At 54.9% G+C, this 14,437-nt stretch overlaps 1 protein-coding gene across 2 annotated transcripts in view; it reads right to left on the bottom strand.

Annotated features, from left to right (window-relative positions):
* Positions 1 to 14,437, bottom strand: part of Ston1 (stonin 1) — a 54,268-nt gene that overhangs the window by 24,219 nt on the left and 15,612 nt on the right. The window contains exon 1 of one of the 2 annotated variants that reach the window (XM_023711218.1): positions 7,656 to 7,897. The exons of the other annotated variant lie outside the window; for it this stretch is intronic. The gene's annotated coding sequence lies outside the window, so the exon portion shown is untranslated. Of the gene's footprint in view, positions 1 to 7,655; positions 7,898 to 14,437 lie in introns of those variants that run through there. 2 annotated transcript variants of the gene reach the window in all.

Below are 14,437 nucleotides of genomic sequence, written 5' to 3'. Positions count from 1 at the left end.
GAACACAGCAGCTTCCTCCCTCCTCGTCAGTTCTGGGGATTGATCCCAGGGCCTTGCACATGGTAGGCAAGGCTGCACCACTGCACGATAGCCTTAGCCTTAGACTTTTGAGATAGGCTCTTGCCGTGCTGCCCAGGCTGACTTCCAACTTGCAGTCCTCCTGCCTCAGCCTCCTGAGTAGCTGTGTGGCAGTGTGCACCCTTTTCAGGGACAAGCTGAAGTCACAGGTTCTTTCCCTGGAACACCAGCAGTCCTCTTGGGGGGACAGAGCCCCCCATGGGCCATGGCTGGAGTGACTTCTTGCCCTTGGCCAAAGCAAGCGTGCAAGGCCTTTCTTCTCCAGGGTATCCTCCGCTGTCCCTCTGCCTGGCAGGACGAGGGCCTCTACCCTCAGGCCCTGGCCTCTCCTCACAAAGGAATGGAGCCCACATTGGGGGGCCCCTCCAGTGGGGGGCCCGGGAAGGCAGTCAGGTGCCCCTGCCAGTCTCAGGGTCCAGTGTGCACCCTGCTCATCCTCTCCCGGCCCACGGCCTTGTACCCATCAGAGCTCAAATCAGTTCGGCACAGCACCTGGAGAATCAAAGAGAATCAGGAGAGGGGGTGACCAAGTGACACAGCCCTCTGCACAAATGGCACTGACTGAAAACCTGATTGACCTTGTGGGTCCATGCTTGCCTACCATAACCCAAGCCTGAGCCTGGCTCTGGACCAGTGGTTCTCAGCCAGCAGTGACTGCCTTTCCAGGGGACACTTGGGTGGCCTGGAGTCACTGTTCAGTTGTCAAAAGGAGTGTGGGCTGCTGCTGGCATCTGAGAAGCAGGGCCGGGGTGCTGCTAACTTCCAACACCCAGGACCACCCATTCCCACGAACGATCGAACCCACACTGCAAGCGATGCTGAGGCTGAGCCAGCCTGCTCCAAGATGGCGGGGAGCTGGCTGTGCCTATTCTGTAGACAGTGACTTGGCACTGAAGTGTGGCCCAACCCGGGAACGGCGCCATCAGAACCAACCTGGTCTCAAACATCTCGTCCTTTCCACTACACCGTGCTTACTGCCAGGGCAGAGGTCAGAGCAGGACAAAGGGCAGAGACAGAAGTCAGAGGTCTCAGGGCAAAGAGAATCTGGCACTTTGAATAGCTTAACCCCAGGGGCAGGCAGGCATGGGAGCCTGTGTCACCCGCTGGGCTGGTCGTGTCTGAGGTGCCTCCAAGTGGAAACAGCTAAGAGAAGCCAGACGCATAAGGCAGGCAGGGGCGAGAAACTGGGGCTTGGGGCGTGAATGCAGAAGGGAGAGGGAAAAGCCACAGGGAACCCAAGTTGGGGTGGAAGCCATTACAGCAGAAGGGGAGGGGAGGAGAAGGGAGGAGAGAAGCGGAGGGAAGAGACACCAAGAAGGCCCCAGGCCAGGAGGAGCTTCTTGGGGTCCTCAAGGGGTGCAGAGCCAGGGGGGGCACAAGGCTTTGTGATGAGCCCAGCGGAGGCAGGGCAGTGACTAGAGCTGGTGGGGAAGCAAAGGGCAGCCGCAGCCCCTCGTGCCGCAGGCCCAGACCCCCCATAGTTCTGCTTCTTCAGCCTGCCCGCCCATTTCAGCAGCAGCACAAAGCATGAGCCAGGGCTTCCCACCGCCCAGAGAATTCAGCCCGCCCTGGCCCTCGTGGGCACCGAGGCTTGCAACAAGGCCTGCTTTCACGCCTGCCCCGGCACTGGTGTCCTGTGGGCTCCTCAGGGGTGGAACAAAACCCCGCAGCAAGGGCATCGTCTCCTCCAAGGTCCTGGGGGGCTGCCAGATGGTGGCTCCTGGACTTGGGTTCTAAATTCTCCAAGGAAAGCACAAAAATGATGGGGGGAGGGCGAGCCGAGGGCCTTGATCCAGGCCCCACATCTGAAACGCATAAACCTCTGCCCCGCTCCCGGCAGGCCAGCGGCCCCTCAACGGCGGCAGCAAGGCTTGGAAGTCGAGAGCACCATGAGGGTGTCTCTCTCCAGACCTAACTATTGGGGAAGGGGGCCCGAAGTTAATCCCTATGCTATGAAAACTGGTCAAACAATATGTCTTAATTACTACGTGATCCCTTTTGGTGTCCTGAGAGGAGGCAGGTGGCTAAGCAGCCCAGGAAGAGCACTTAGCGCTCCATGTGTAATTCCTCCGCACAGGCCCCACAGGCTGCATTCGGATTGCAGTAGGCCACCACTTGCTGAAGGGTCGCCGAGACCTCATCCTCGGGCGCTGGGCTTTGAAGAGCACTGGCCAAATGTTCCAGCGCAAATCCCTGCGGCACCCCCACCTCGTTCAGTCAGGGACGGCTACAGACACTGCTGCAGTGCTGTACTCAGCATGGAGCTCCAAGGAGACCACGGGGCGGGAGGCCTGAGGAGCGGAGGCGGAGCGGGAAGCAGAGTCGGAGGCTTGTGTCTGACTCCCTGCCTCGCCACTGACAAGCTGTATGATGTGGAACAAGTTACTTCAAGCCCGAGCCTCCAGGCCCTCGGGTATGGACGGAGGCCCATGAGCTACTGTCACGGTCTGAATGTTGGTCTCCTCCCGCACAAACCCCAGGCTGAGACTTCGTCGCCACTGTGATCGTACTAAGAGGCGGTCAGGCCCGAGGACTCCTCGGATGGGGCACCCTTATAAGCTCCTCTGAGCTTGCTGACCGCACACAGAGAAGGGCTCACGCATGGGGCGGAGCCAGCCCTTGCCCTGGTCTTGGGTCCCCAGGCTTCAGATCCATGAACTTCCCACTCCAGGGTATTTTATGTTAGCAGCCCAACTGGACTAAGCCTAAGTAAGGTTCTCACACCTACTGAACCTGTAAGATGGCAGAGGAGATAACAGATGGTCCTTACTAGAAATTCCTGACCATCGCAGAGAAGGCCAAAGGAAACAAACCAACAATGAAAAGTAAAAGACGCATTGGCCGTGACTCATCCACATGGCTGCACTGATGAAGGTTCTACAATCTGAGGTACAGGATCTCAGGACAAATCCTGAGGGCATTTCACTGACCTTCTCAGACCAAAAAGCTACAACTCTTGTTGCATAGGTCCTGCTTTACCTTGGTCTTAACCATCCAGTAGAAAAGTATGATGTCGAAATATAAGAAATAAAGCCATGCTGTTGGGTTGAGCTGTGGGGGACTCAGGTCAATAATTTCTGACATTGCCAGTTAAATATAAGACCCAATGCTATTATGGGCTACTGGACTCTTTTAGAATATTTTGCTGAGTTTACACACCTATAATATTCAATAACGGAACTTAGGAAAAATGGGGTATACCGATGAATGTCCATTTTGTATATGTGTATTCAAAGAGGTTGGGATAGATATATAGTTGTATTCTCTTAATGAATAGAATGATTTGTTCTAATGGTGTTTGTAAATGGGATCACAAGTCCGCATCTTGTAGAGCAATTAACCACTAAGAAGAATATATGCAGTGTATTATTTGTTGAAACTGTCCTTCCGATATGATTTGAAACTGTCTCATTGCTATCTGTTTGTCAATAAAACTTTGAGAAAAAAAAAAAAAAAAAGAAAAGTAAAAGACACTGTCCTCCATTCAAGCACACTGGGAGGCTGCGCGTGGGCGGCACCACGCCCTGGGCTCGCAGGGGAAGACCTCGGGGGAGGTGGCATCTGCTTGGGCAGCCATGGGCAGCAAGTCAGGCGCTTTCAGCTGAATTCTGTGGAAGTGGGTCATGTGCCGGTCCACGGCAGTAGGAAAGAGCCTCTCCTACATGACCTCATTCAACTCAGCAAGCAGACACAACGTCCGTTGGCGGAGCACCGCGACGGCAGCTGTCCTTTCTGGCTGTCCAAATGGGCCACGAGCTGCAGACACAGCTCAGAAGCGGCTGGAGATGCGTGCGTGCCCCACATTATGCGCCGTGGGCCTGGCTGTTGGTGACCACAGCCCTGTGGGTGCAGGCAAGGGCTGCTGCACCGAAGAGAACAAGAGCTTGCTTTCTTCTCTCCTCACGGCCACCCCCACAGAATCTCGCAAACATATACACATACAAATTGACAATGACCTGAACAGTCACAAAACTAGAGATTTTTTTAGATGAAGGTGCTATTTACAAATCAGTTGTTTTTTTTTTTTTTTTTTTTTAAACCTTGGCATTTATTTAACTTCCGGGTCTCAAACACAGATATCAGCACAGAAGACAATATTTATGTCTCTGAGTCCTTATTATACTGCATTATGAGGCCACAAATGGCATTAAAAGAATTTTGCACATAAGTCAAGTCTCGCTGGAAGCATGTGGTGGGCACAGTGGCTGGGGTGCCCACTGGATTTGCTTTCTGAACCTTAACTTGTATTTCAGGTCTCTGCCTCTCCAGCTGAGCTCTGTGATTGTGGGTTCCCTGCACTCCCTCCTCTGGACTCTGGGGACCGCATGTCCTAGTCTTACCAGGATCCTGTTCTGAGGCCAGGGACCCCCAGGGACCCCTACATGCAGTTGGTGGATCCAGTCCAGCAAAGTGAGGACTCTCGCCACCCGGGGTGCCAGCGGGACACCCCTGCCCCGGCTCTGCTCGCCACCTCACTATGCCTACCAGCACCCTCCTCTTCCACACTCTGAGCCCACACAGGCATCTCGCTCAGGCCAGGGAGCCAGGAGGCCAGCTGTGGACCTCTCTGCTCCTGCTCTGCTTCTCTGGCTCTGGAGTGTAGCACAAGTCCCTGCTAGCTGGAGGTTTCCAGGCCCCTCCAAGCTTCACACCTGATGAGGGCTTGGCTCTCCACAGAGTGGTTGTCAAGGAGGTGCACACCTCTGAAGCCCCTTCTCACCTGAACTCCAGGCCCCCTGCAGTCACACTCCAGGCTGGGGTTCTCAGGAGAAAGGGTGTCGAGACTGTCTCCAACCCTGCTCTTCTGAAAGCCTCTTCGCCTCTCCTTCATCAGCAGTGGGGCCCCTGGCCTTGGATCCAGTGAGCCCTGAGGCTTCCCTGACAGCTCAACATGGCAGAAGCAATGGCACAAACAACTCAAAGGATTCCCATCCCCACCCTCATCCCAGCTCCACCCCACCCTCATCCCAGCTCCACCCCAACCCCACCCCAACCCCACCCCAACCCCACCCCATGATGGACACACCTCTTTCACCCCCTTCCTGTTATGATCCCTGTGGAGAAGCCACACCAGGCTTCCTCCTGCAGGTGCAGCCAGGCAGGCTCCCGGCAATCCCCATCCCATGGCCACCAAACTGCAACTGCACAAGGGCCCGGAGGGGGCCCACCAGCCAGTGTAGCCACCGCACCAGGAGAATGTAAAGCGGTGGTCTCAAGCCTCCATGTCAGGGCGTATCACACATGTGCCTCAGCAGGCCACCTGTATCCTCAAAAGCTCTGAAGCGTTCACCATCACTGCCCTACACAGGGGTGCATGTGCATTTCAACGGTACTGAGAGCATTCACGTTGTTGCGTGACTGTCATGCCTTGACCTCCACCTGAATTGCAGCCCCCAGCCCACTCTCCAGCCCCTACAGCACCAGTCCACCCTCTGTCTCTGGGAACCTGGCCACCCTGAGTGCCTCCCAGGACAACCCTACAGCATGTGTCCTTTTGTGTCTGGCCTACTTCCCCAGCAAGGTCTTCAAGGCTCATCCACGTGGAAGCACATGTCGGAATTTCATCCTTTTTGGAGACTGTACAATGTCCCACTGTATGGTTAGTCCACATTTTGCTCACCCATCCACTCTCCCACAGATGAAGACCTGTGTGGTTTGCAGAGGCTGCTCTGAGGCAATAAGGAACTAGAGAAGTGGGGCCTGCACCCGTGGACACAGAGCACGGTCCCCAAATGTGGGGATCCAGAGATCCTGCTAGAAACAGAACAGGCAGGGGATGATAAACTCAGGGTAGATACAGTCAGTGACCACCAGGAACCCAGGCTGGAGCTCCTGACAGCCCCTATCACAGCAGGCTGGGCCTCTTCCCAGGGCTTCACTCAGGACAGAGACTAGTGGGGTCCCACACCTGCCTGGGTCCCCTGCTCCAGGGGCCAGGAAAGGTCTGGGAAAGGATCCTAAAGCCAGCCAGGGTTGGATTCACTCTAGAGTTCCTCACAGACACCTGGGGAGGTGAGAAGTAAGCCAAGCGCATGCAGGAGAAGATGCTGCTTCTGGGCGGAAAGGCAAGGGGCGTCACAGCAGGAGGGTGCCTGGCAGAGGCAATGGGCAGCCGGGCAGCCCGGGGGGGATATCCGAAGTTGGCGAGTGGCACCCTACCAACTGGAGTGGGGGAGGTCTAATGGGGGAGGTCTGCTTTGGAAGAAGGGAGGAAACCAGGACAAGCCAACAGGAAGAGCTCCTCGCCAATCAGCTCTGCTTGGCCTGCTAGGCCCAATCTGCAGGGCCCAAGGGCTGCTGGGCCTCATAAGACCACCAGAAGGGCAAGGGCAAGGCTGAGATAGGGGTCATGCTGGGCCTCAGAAGGAGCCACGGATGGAAGCAGGGCCTGCAGACGGAATCACGAACCCGAGCACCAGGAAGGAGCTTGGCCAGCCTCCTGCCCATAGCCACTGTACTCAGGAAACCCCTACAGACAGCCCCTCCTGCCCCACACCCGAGGCACAGCTGGGGACACACGCCCAGAGCACAGGGGTCAGTCCCAGACCTAGGAGACAGCTTCCCCGCTGCCTTGGCAAATGCCGGCCACGGACATCTCCACTTGGAGGATTAACTAGAAGGAGTGAAGCTGAATTTCAACCTGCATTTGGGTTTTCCAGCCTTTAAAGATAAAATGAAAGGCGGAGCGCTCACTGTGACACCGCTTTTGTTTGGAAGTTGGGCCGCAGCTTCCCACGTGTGAAGCAACGAGGCTGAATGTGTGCATTCCTAAGAATGGCTGCATACACTACAGTGCTGTTCCTCAGCGCCCGGGGGACTGATTCCAGACGGCGAGACCCGTGGGTCTGCATCGCTGTGGGCAACGGCACAAAGCTCACACAGAACCTACGCGCGCCCTCCTGCACCGTAAGACATCAGCACACCACGCACAGCCCCAACATCCATGTTGGGAGCAGGCTGTGCTACAGAGAGACACAGAAAGGTCTGTGCACGCTCACTACAGACACAGCTCACAGCTTTCCCCCACATATTTCCAGTCTGTGGTTGTTTAAATCCTTCGAAGTGGAAACCCATCAATGCAGAGCAGCAGTGGTACACTTTCCTCATCAGAAAAAGCTGCACACGCTGGAGATCGCGTTCAAGAGGTGCTTGTGGCTTCTGATCAGGAACAGCTACACCCTGAGACCTCTGAGGCCTCCGGCCAGCAAGGACAGGCTGCTCTCCCTTCAGAAGCTGGCTGGAGCCTCCACCAGCTCCTGGCCCCTTTGCTCCCTAGGAAGTTGCCCTGTCTTCGCAGGCGACCTCCCACCCCGCCCTCTTCCTTCCTTCCAGACTTCTGTTCTCCCAACTTGCCCAGCCAGAGCTGGCCTGCTTTCAAGGACCAAGGCCTGCCCTACCACCCGGCCTCTAAACAGAAAGCCCTCTACCAAGCCCAGAGCCCTGGTCCACACCCAGGTCCCTAGGGACTTCCACATCGGATGGAAACAACTCACTCTCTCTCCCTGGTCTCCAGGAAGCGTGGTCACAGGAAGGCTTGCCAATCAAGAGCCTCCTCCGCCCCTCTGTCCAGGACTCACCTGTGCCTGGTGCAAAGCAAGGCCTCTGTGGGCTCCCCGACCCCAAGGGTCTCTGGGGAGCTCGTAGGAGGTGACAGACTTGAAAGGATTATTTGAAATGCGCAGCGCCGGCCTTCGCTTCTGCTTCGCTCCTCTCGTTAGGAGACTGCAGCGCGGTAGGTCTCAGACTGTGTCTCTAGAGGCCTGGGATGCTTCCCAAGCACATTGTTTCGGTACAGTGACCACACACAGAGAAGAGCCTGACGGTCTTTGTGACTCCAGTGCTGTTAGCGAATGCAGTAAGATCTCCGGACAGAGGCTGGGAGGGACATCCGAAAACTTAGGTCCTGACCCCAGCAGCCTGCCAATGAATTCAGCGCACCAGGGGCCCCTGTGAGCATCTCTCCCTGTGTACCTAACAAGCATACGAGCCACCCCGGTTCTTATTCAGCAGGATACCAGGAGTGCAAAGCATCTGAAAATAAAAACACCGCACAATAGGAAACATTGCGGGATTTAGGGGGTAAACAATTGAGAAAGGGGAGATAACAAGGAGAAAAAGAAAGGGGAAAAAGAGAGAAACGGAAGAAAAAGTGGCACTTGGGGTGAAGCATGAGGCTCCTGAGAAAGCCAGGGTGAGAGGCAAGAGAAGCCGCCTGTGCAGAAGGCTCCTGCCAGCCCGAGAGGAGGTGTCCCGCTTACATGTGCCCCCGGGCTCCCGTGGACAGAAGTGTAGAAGGAAGCGAAGTTTCTGTGGCTTGGGATTCCTGGAGCATGGCCGGGACCCCGCCAGGCCCATCCCTGGTGGCTTTCGCAACTCAGCACAGAGCGGGAAAACGAGGCGAGAATAAGCCCACTGCTTGTACAAATTGTGCGGTGTCCAAGACAGGCCTCCGCCGGGCCACACCCTGGCACCCACAGCCAATTCGGGCAGCTCTTCTTTCAGGGGGACGCTCAAAGCCTGGAAGAGTTTCCTCGGCCCCTAGGTTGGCACTGCATGCCGATATCTGGCCCCAAAGCAAAGGCCTCAAGATCCACGTGTGCTCACCTAGACCAGAGCGCGAGTCCCTTCTTGGCATCATCTGGTCCAGGTTTCAGAATTCAGGAATACTTAATGCGACATCCTTGCTGAAGACTTAGCCAGCCCCTGCATGGTCTCTTCCTGGAATGGAGGCCTCGCTGTCTCCTGAGTTCACCTCATTCTCGCTTAGCAGGATTAACCTCCTCTTCCTCCTGCCCATGCTCTGGGCACTGAGTTTGAACTCTCTTCCTACCCATTCTCGGATAACCTGAGTCAGTGGGAACTGAGAACAGAAGTCGGTCAGTGCAGTCCTGGAGATCATGGCCCGGCTCTCCCGCACTGTCCCCAGACCTCAGGCCAGCCTGGCACAGACTGCTGGCCCTGCCTCTGCTCTGGCTCAGCTCTGCGACCTGGCCTGGACCTTCTGCTCCTGATGCAGGCAACGCCGGTCTCACTCCTGGCTCTGCAGCTCTGCTGGGCACTGAGGGTACGTCAAGAACATACCGCATGGCAAGGCCAAAAGGACAGTCCCAGACTCACCCCTGTCATCTGTCATTAGGCCTAACAGTGAAGGACACTCCAATGTCTCACAGGCAGTGACAATTATGTAGCATTTCATTTGACAAAGGAAGCCCTAGAAGCCCAGAGAGGTCTAATGATTCACTCACCCAAACGCAGCTGAGATTAACAATGTAACTCCCATCTTATTTCCCAGGCCCACATTTTTTTCTACAGCAGTTACTACAAAGCACGACCACATTATGCCTTTCTTCTGAGTATATTTTAGGGTATGCTTTCCATAGTCTATGTGCATTCTTTGCTCAACAGAAATTCATTAAATACTATTATATACTTCGTAAGTATTCTGGTAAAATTTGAAGTTTCCCACAGAGATCTGGGTCTCAGTGTGCCTGGTCACAGATTGTGTGTGTGTGTGTGTGTGTGTGTGTGTGTGTGTGTGTGTGGTTGTGTGTGTTAATTCTCTCCCACAGACACATTAATGATGATAACTAAGACTCCTAATACACCCTGCTGCACATAAAAACAGTCACATTCCACAAAGTCAGGGCCTCTGTCCTATGGGGCAGTCCTCCAACTCTGTTGACATCACAGAGCTGACCGGCTGCAGGCTGGTGCCGCCTCCCACCTGTAGGGCTAATCGGGATGAAAGCAGCGAACGTGGTTAATAGTCACAACTGCAGTGGGGACTCGAGCTGCCGCTAAACTGAATCTCAAAGGTTGATAAGAGTGACCAGGCACGAGAGGCTGGGGAGATAGCTCAGTGATCTAAGCACCTGCCTGGCAAACACAAGAGCCAGGGTTCAAGCCTTGACACCACATGCCATGCTGGCCCCACCCTGAACCCTCCTGGGCACCGAAACTGGGCATGGTGGCACATGCCTGTCATCACAGCACTGGGGAGGCTGAAACAGGAGAATCACTACGAGTCCAAACTGCATAGTGAGACCCTGCACCAAATACATAAATTAAAAAAAAAAAGAATGACCCGGCACAAGAGAGTGTGTGAAAGGCAGGGAGGACAGCCCTGGCAGGCAGGTGGATGTGCACAGCTGGGCCAAGCCGAACACCACACACAGGGAGAGGCAGGCAGGTGAGGAGGGTCCCAAAGCCACTGTCTCAGGTTAATGAGTTTCATCTGACCCTAAACACAATGGAATTTCAGGGGGGAAAAAACCAACAGGAGACTAAATACGAAGGTTAACAACTGGATGCAGGTGCCCAAGCGAGCAGCTGCTCTGTAGCCGGGGATGAACGCATGAGCCCCAGGGCGGGCAGTGCTGAGGAAGGTAAGGAGCCGGGCGTGCGGCGCACACCTGCAAGCCCAGCACCTGGGAGGAGGCTGCAGCAGGAGGATCACCTGCGCTTGAGAGCAGCACGGGCTGCACAGTAAGTTCAAGGCCAGCCTGGACCACAGGGCAAGAGCCTGTCTCAAAATGGGAGAGCGAGAAAGAGAGAGAGAGACCAACAGACAGACACAGAGACAGAGACAGAGACAGAGACAGAGACAGAGACAGAGACAGAGACAGAAAGACAGAGAGAGTGAGAGTGAGAAACAGAGAAGATATCACCCAGCAGTCAAGTCCAAATAAGGCGACATCAGAAACAAGAAAGCCAGAAACACATGGGAAGGAAAGGGATTAAGGGCCGCAAGTGGACCAAGGAGCAGGCAGCCCCACAAACCAGAACAGGCGCCAGCCAGCACGCGTCTCAGGTGGGCAAGCTGGCTGACCCTAAGCAGAGTGCACTACACCCAGCCCCAGCACTGCAGGGCCCTCGTGACACCTGGAAGTGCTCCCTCTGGTCGGGCGGACTGCAAGCAGGCCATGGGGAGCAGCCCGGCGCAGAGCCGCAGGCACGTGGACCCAGGAGCACGGGCACGCGCAGCAGCTGAGTAGGAACAGCTGGCAGGAGGGGGACGGTGTGGGCGGAAGGGGCAGCTCTGCCGTGCTGGCCACTCAGAGCTGGCTGACGCTAACCCCCATGCACCGGGCACACAGCTATTCTCTCCTGGAGTTCACAGCCAAAGATGACCGATGAGGAGGACGACGCTGGGAGCCCAAAGTAACTTATTTTCTTGTTGCAGGAAAACACTGATCTAGGCAAGTCTGAGCCGTCTTAGAATTGGAGGCTCCTGACATTATCATCCAATTCCAGGAAACCCTGGTACTATTTCTGCAACATAATTTTTCTTAAAATCAGGGTTTCCTGGCCTCCAGGATGGTCCTTAGAGTGAGCCCAAGTGAGCACCTCCGCAGAGGCCATGGCCAGCAGAGGCAGGGGGATCCTGGCGGACGTCAGGAGTTTCCGCTGCACACCACCAACGCGCCACAGGCCTGGAGCCGCCCTGAGGGAGGTTCTTGGGTGTAAAGATCTGAGACTAAAACATTTCTCTCTGTTTGTGCTAATGCTAAGCCAGGGCCAACAAAAACATCAATTACCATCTTCCAGGCCCTCTAATTTGGCCCTGAATATGAGCTCCTACAAGATGGGGGGAAATGTTCAAAGTGATGAACACAAGCCAATGTGTCAGGCCCGTCTCTGAATTTCTGGGTCATGGCTGTTTTAAATTAGATTCTCAGTGCTATTTCTATGAAGCTACTGGCTTAGCCTGCAATGGAAAAGCTATTTTTGTGCTCTGAGCCTCAGATACTGATGTGGAGGCACAGCCCTAACTCCCATTATGTTCGGTTTGCATAATGTTCTCTTCCTCTACTGAAGAACAGTCAAAGCTATCATCACCCTCACACTGGATGAGCCTGCTTCGCAAAACTCAGCCTGCTCTGAGACAAACACCGGTACCACAGTACCCAGATAAATGACTTGTGAGGCACCGTAACGCGGATCCTAGGAGTGGTGAATTTTTTGAGGAACACATCCAGGTCTTCCTCGGATGGCAACGGGTTCTTTGCCAGTTCTACACCTCCGCTACTTCTCCATGGCTCACGGCCTTGCCTGACCCTCTCAGATAAACCCAGCCCGAGAAGCGACATTTACACCTTCCCCACTCCCTATCCCAGGGGTCCGTGCGTTTAAATGTTCTCTTATAATAAAATGCAGGTTGTTTCTCCTTAAAAGGCAGAAGTACCACCAAATAAGCTTCTTTAAAAGAAGCGAGGTTCTTAAGTAACAAGACAGTTACTTAAGAACTGGAGGGCAGAGCCCAACTGGCGGGCAGGGCCGCGACTGGTTCCACCCTGAGGTGCTATTGGACAGGCGCCTGGGTGCAATTGGTTCCACGCTACAGCGCCATTGGGCCTGCCTGGGGTGCGACTGGTTCTACCCCGGGCCATGGGCCGCCCCAGAGTGACTCTGCATGAAAAGTGTATATGAAGTAGTTGAGGAAGGCTTCCTGGCCGCCCTGTCCCCTTCCTTGGAGCAGTCCCAGTCTTGGGAGGAGCTTGACCTTCGCAGCCTCCACAGCCGCACCACTTTGGAGGAGCTATGATCTTCGCGGTAGAGCGCCGGTGTAGAAGGAAAAGCTTGAATGGCGCCGCAGCTGCTGCTCCTCTCTGCTTTTCATTATCTTCTGCTGCCATGAACTGCTGCCTTTTGCTTTGGAGCCAGCTGACTATGAACTGAAACCTCCATAAACTATGAGCTGAATAAACCTTTCCTTCCTTCATCTAGAGTATTGGGTATTCTGTCCCAGCACTGGGTAAAAAGTAACTAAGACAGGGGCCGAAGGCTTACCAGTGGATCAGTCCACTGATGAGTTTATACCGCAAGGAGAAGCCGCCAGGGAGAAGCCGTGGGTCACTGGGGGTGTGGCCCGGAAGGATGGCTCCTGCTGTCTCACTGCTTCCTGTCCACCACGCCACAGGCAGCCTCCCTCTGCCTGTCCTGCTTTGGAGCCAGCTGACAAGGGGCTTAGACATCTACAAACTGTGAGCAAAAATAAAACTTTCTTCTGTACAACTATGGGTATCAGGCACTGCGTCCCAGTGATGAAGTAACTAAAACCTATAGCCACAGCCTCCCCCCAGAGGCCCCTCAGATTAGACGAGAAGCACAATCGTGCTTTGAAAGAATCTGATCGAGAGAGGGTCGGTAAGGGGGGAGAGGGCCGCTGTGAGCACTAACTTAGGCCAAGCAGTGGGCGACTTCTCCCTGTTAGCTAGGTTCAAACCGACCTTCTGAAGTAGGTATTGCTGCTCTGTAGAGAAGGAACTCAGCCTCCAGGGTGTTAAATCGCTTGCCCAAAGCCACACATCTAACGGGCAGCCAAGCTTGCGTTCGAGCCCAGGTCCGCCTGCCCCCGAGGTCTGTTTCCTTCCCATCACCACCTGGAGCTGGGGCCGGGATCAGAGGACAAGGCCGAGGACTCCTGCTGGCTTGGGTGCCTGCAACGGTCCAGCACACAGGTTTGGCAGGAGAGAAAAAGGAAGATGTCTGCACAAAGTGTCTTAAGTAAATATTACAAAGAGGCTCTGCTGATATCGATCCATGTTCCCAGAGATGGTGCCAGCCACAAGGAAAGAATCAATAGCTCACCAAGAAGCCCTGCGCACTGTAAAGACACGGTGAGCACCTCTTCTGCCAGCAGACTGAAGTCACCGTCATCTCAACACCACAGGAGAAAGCTCCACAGGCGCTCTCTGACGGATGGTGGGCTGTGCACATGGGTGACGTGAGGCTACAACCGTCCTGCGAAGGTTTTAACCTTTCTGTCTAAAAGACAACCTTCGGGAGCAGCACATTTGGGAAATTCAATCACTTCTAGCCTGAGAGCACGAGGCCTGACTGACAGGGAGAGCCCACACGGAAGAGGCAGGCCCTTGGGATGCGGATGCTGGCCCGCAGCCTGCCCAGGCGTCTTCTGCGGTGTTTACACTGGCAGCTGGCTCAGGAGGAGCATGTCTGATAGCCACAAGCTAACGCACATGGATTTATGTACTTGGATTCTACTTCACACTCAAGAAAATAAACTTTTAGTTGTTAAAAACCTTGGTCAATATGATGGATGGAGCTGACACAAGAATCACCCCTCCTAATTAATCCACACACTTCAAAACACCAAAAACAAAGTAATGGCAACATGACCTAAGACCTGGGGGCTTCCATGTGCCTGCTGTAAAGGGGCAAGTGAAGCGAGGCACTGGTAGGCAGACCCCGAGCAGGGAGAGGCCTGAAGGGCAGGGCTGCTGTGACGGGACTCCAGGCAGAGGAGCTGTCAGTGAGGACCGGTACAGGGTGGAGAGGAGTGGTACAGGGTGGAGAGGAGTGGTACAGGGTGGAGAGGACCGGTACACGGTGGAGAGGA

This window comes from Octodon degus, unplaced genomic scaffold (genome assembly GCF_000260255.1).
Source record: "Octodon degus isolate 3935 unplaced genomic scaffold, OctDeg1.0 scaffold00020, whole genome shotgun sequence".
NCBI classification, from domain to species: Eukaryota; Metazoa; Chordata; class Mammalia; order Rodentia; family Octodontidae; genus Octodon; species Octodon degus.
This window is presented reverse-complemented; position numbering and strand designations above follow the sequence as displayed.